Below are 4,960 nucleotides of genomic sequence, written 5' to 3'. Positions count from 1 at the left end.
AGATGATGATAATAAAGACACTGATTTTGGTGATATGAGAGGGTCATAGGACCAAATGAAGGTTGAAACCTGGATTTGTCTGAAACAGGAACCCGGCTACTCCATATAGTCTACATAAATTTTATTTGCTATCTCTAATATAAATGAACTCTAATCATTGTTCATTTGCCCCTGCTTCATTGTATTTAAAATAGAAGCAAAGGAGAGAACGGTACACACACACACATAAATACATACATACATACATAAGTTTTGGAAAAAATACATTAATTGAAGTTTGAATTAAATATTTTAATCTGATTTTTAAGCTAGACATTTATTTACTTATTGTTTGGCAAACTTGTTTTCAAATCAATCCCACAAGAATTGCCACTTCCATCATAGCATTTGCCCTAGACCAGTGGTTCTCAACCTTCCTAATGTCGCTACCAATTAATACAGTTCCTCATGTTGTGGTGACCCTCAACCATAAAATTATTTTCGTTGCTACTTCATAACTGTAATTTTGCTACTGTTATGAATTGTAATGTAAATATCTGATATGCAGGATGTATTTTCATTGTTACAAATTGAACATAATTAAAGCATAGTGATTAATCACAAAAACAATATGTAATTATATATTGTGAAATATTTATTTCTAATTACAAATAAATGAAATTTTGTCTTGAAGCATGGTGCAGCATGGGTAACAGTCTTAATATAACAACGGTAAACTACATTGCTACATTTTGCGGCAGTACATGTAAAAAGCCAACGTCAGTGCGAAGGTTGAGATTGCTTCTTTCTCACCAGATCAGAAATTCTTGGGGCAGTCTTTGCAAGAGCACAATGAAGACCATCTTCCACAACAAGTCTACTTCTGTATTTAGACTTGATAACCAACAATCTGGAAAACCCTGTTTCACAAAGATAGGTTGTTGGAAATGGAAGAAGAAAGCGCAACACAGTCTCAGACAGACAGGATATGACTGCAAACACATGATCTAGAATTTTGTAACCGGCATTGTAGAGAAATCAGTTCTCGCTGTATCATTGTTAATAAGGTCAATGAACTCCTCTTGTGCTGTCTCAGGAACATCTTCAACTTTGACTGTGAATGGGCTTCTGGCAAGTGCAAATGGGGTGTCAGGCAGATTTGGAAAGTACGATGAAATTTCATCTGCAAGCACGTGCAAGTGTTCTTTCACAGAAATTATCATCGTAATCCTTTTGTCTGGTTCAATGTCATGTTCCTCAAAGAAAGCAGATAAATTTTATTTTCATCCAATTTTTTCCCAAAGCTGAAGTTTCATTTGGAATGATCAGATCTTTTCAGACAAATCGAGGCATGTTGCATTTGGTCCTTGCAGTGATAAATTTAACTCATTCAAGATGGCCAAGATGTCAACAAAGTAAGCTATTTTCTGCAGTTCACTTTTATCACCAAAAAGTGCTTTGAACTGTGGTCTTGCTTTCTGATTAAAAAACCTTCTGTCTTGCTTTCTGATTAAAAAACGTTTTGAGTTCATCACGAAGCTCAAAAACACATTTTAAAATTTTTCCTCTCGACAACCATCTCACTTCAGTGTGAAATAGCAGAACATTGTTCGGCGCATCCAACTCGTTGCACAGTTGTGAAAACAGTCAACTGTTTAAAGTGCTTGCCTTTACAAAATTGACACAACTTATGATGCTTTTCATTATTTCTTGTAACTCTTGTGGCAGTGTCTTCATGGATAATATTTGCCAAAGAATCATACAGTGAGTTCCGATACTTTCGGTGACTGATTCAGTACCAAACATTTAAATCCAGATCGACATCCTAGTATAGCTGGAGCACCATCTGTGCAAACACCACAAACCTTTTCCCAAGAGATCTTATGCTCTTTCAGAAATGAACCAACTGTGTCAAATACATCACATTCAGTAGTTGTTGTTTCAAGAGGTTTGCAAAATAGAAACTCATCTTTAAAGTCACCATCATTAATATACCTCACGTAAACCAGTAACTGAACAGTTTGCAACGTCTGTAGACTCATCAAGCTGGATACTAAATATTGGGAGTGGAGCAGATTTTATTTCCTGGATTACCTGATCAAGAATATCAGCAGACATGTCATCTGTTCTTCTGTGGACAGTCATTAGATAAGGAAATTGCACTCAATTTCGTAGCAAATTCATCTCCGATCATAACTCAAACAATGGCTTTGGCCACTGGCAACAGTAAATCCTCAGCAATAGTGTGAGGTTTCATAGCACTGGCGATTCTGAGTGCCACCAAATATGAAGCTTCAATGGCTCCTACGTTTCTGTTTGTGGTACTTGCCACCAGTGTCAAGTCTGGCTTTCTTGAGTCCATCAGCTTTGCTTCTAAAATAGTTGGTATCCTTGCCGGCAAAGCTCGGATGCTTGCTATCAAAATGGCACCAGTGTCAAGGCTGGCTTTCTTGAGTCCATCAGTTTTGCTTCTAAAATAGTTGGTATCCTTGCCGGCAAAGCTCGGATGGCGTTTTAGTTTGTTCGGCTCCATAGATTCGCCTATAGAACGTCACAACAAATAACACATTGCGGTTTCTCAATTCCTGTTGTAATTATTGAGGTAAAACCATACTGTAAAAAGTCCTCACTATGTTTTCTTAATATTCTTCTCTACACGATTCATTGTCATGGGATGGTTTGCTAATGAAAATAATATATAACAATAGCTTTAATAATACAAAAGATGATACATGGCATAGTTCAGTCAATACAGTTCATTCAAGTTTCCTATGATTTACCATTCTCTGTGGTTTTTTTAACACACCTGTTACTATCACAAGAGGGCAGTATTCACATCAACCACAGCTGAATATAAAAAGACCAATCAGCATCCAGATTAAGTTCCCATGGTACAGATATTTTTTTTTGCAGTAGTTGATGATTTTACAGTATATGATTTTACATTTACCCAGTAATTATAATTCATGAAGTGTCATTTTACCTCCAATACTGCTGCTTTCAACACAGTAGCTGCTTTTAACAGAGTAGCTGTTTTCAACACAGCAGCTGCTTTCTACACAGTTGCTGCTCTCTACACATGTGTGACCAATCCACATAAGTACATTATGATGCCAACCCTGTCACATACACCTGTATTTTTATGTCATCACACCGGGTACTCGGATGTGGGTGTATCTGCATGTGGGCAGACCCGCCTGGAGATGGTTAGAGGAGCAGTGTCTCGGTTCCTAAGACAGTGGAAAATATATGTTTTCCGATGGTCTTAGGCGACCCCTGTGAAAGGGTCGTTCGACCCCCAAAGGGGTCGTGACCCACAGGTTGAGAACCCCTGCCCTAGACCCTAGCACCAATAAAAATGATACATTGTATCATACACTACCTCCTCCTCACTCCTTAAAATTCAACTCTTTGTGCTTTGCTCAGAAAAGTTTGTCCCATCAGCCATGTAAGCTCAGGGTATCAGTACTTATCCAATGACTGAGTAAATGCTTTGGAACACCGTGGGCGGTTTTCCTTTGGGGCTATTAAGGGTGGCCTGAATACACATTATCCTTTTCAGGCTGGAAAAATGTATATCTTATATAGATAGCAGCTTTTTATGGCTGAAATATTTAAACTGAAGAGTTGTCTATCTACAACAGGGAACTTTTCCAAGAGAACTGGCTCATTGGTATTCTAATTACAGGCCAGTTAAATGACCCATTTCTAATGATTACCACTGAAACTTGGGCTAATGTAAATCAGATCTAGGGAAGCTGCCTTCAATGAAGCTTACATCTCAATGTGTTAATTTGCAGGCATCTTCAAGGTAAAAAAAAAAAAAAAAAAAAAAAAAAACTCGTTAGAAAGTATGGCCTTTTTAAAAGTATGACTGCCTCTGTAACTTTCATCTCTTTTTAATATTATTGTTCTCCTAAACATACTATAACTAATGTGAATCAAACAAGTTTCATAATGAGCTTGATATTTCATGTTTATGAATTTATACTGAATAGACTTTATGTCCATGAAGTCTTTATATATGAATTAAAATATATGGATAAATCATGCCTTTTCTAACTCTATATTTAGGTTTATGTTATCTAAACTTAGAGGTACATATTTGACATAATTTGGGGCAAATTATTAACCATGTGGTTTTGATTCTATAGAGTAATAATATTATCAGAAAGAGAAATTATGAATTATTTGCATCGTTATATAAATACGCTCTCCATTTGAGGACTGGTAGCTCACAAAAGCAGATTGCTAAGCAAATAGCAAATTGACTGAAATAAAATTTTGGAAATCATTGGTTAAGAGTACAGATTCTACATGGTAAAAAATCGGGTTAGATACTTACCGAGCTTAGGTAAATGCAAGAATATAGTGATGGGTGGAGATAGAATTCATTTAGACCATTGCAAGGATATACACTTTTTTAAAAATATATTTTATTGATTTTTTACAGAGAGGAAGGGAGAGAGATAGTTAGAAACATCGATGAGAGAGAGACATTGATCAGCTGCCTCCTGCACATCTCCTACTGGGGATGTGCCTGCAACCCAGGTACATGCCCTTCACCGGAATCGAACCTGCAGGCCGACGCTCTATCCACTGAGGCTAACCGGTTTCGGCGGATATACACTTTTTATGTTTAATATTCTTAATGTTCTCATTTTATTTTTAAAATTATTTCTATCAGACCAACAGTGTCTGATTTCATTTTTTTTACTATGTAAATGTGGATTTCATTGGTCAACTAGCAGAGTATTATTTTTCCAGCAATCTTACATTCTGCAATTCCTTCATATCTTTCTTTCCAGTCAACAAACTCCAGGTAACGGCAACTATTTGTTTAGGATTTTATGCTCTCAGGCCACCAGACATTGTGGATAATTGGTACACAGCAATGCCAATTAGCTTCACTATGTAAATTTATTTTTAATCCTAGTATTATTCTCAACATTAAAAATTTACCTCCAAATTACATTTCTTG

General features: G+C 36.5%; 1 pseudogene; it reads right to left on the bottom strand.

Annotated features, from left to right (window-relative positions):
• Positions 1 to 672: 672 nt before the first annotated feature.
• Positions 673 to 2,402, bottom strand: LOC102757285 (annotated as a pseudogene).
• Between the last annotated feature and the right edge of the window lie 2,558 nt (positions 2,403 to 4,960).

Source organism: Myotis davidii, unplaced genomic scaffold, assembly GCF_000327345.1.
Source record: "Myotis davidii unplaced genomic scaffold, ASM32734v1 scaffold308, whole genome shotgun sequence".
NCBI classification, from domain to species: Eukaryota; Metazoa; Chordata; class Mammalia; order Chiroptera; family Vespertilionidae; genus Myotis; species Myotis davidii.
This window is presented reverse-complemented; position numbering and strand designations above follow the sequence as displayed.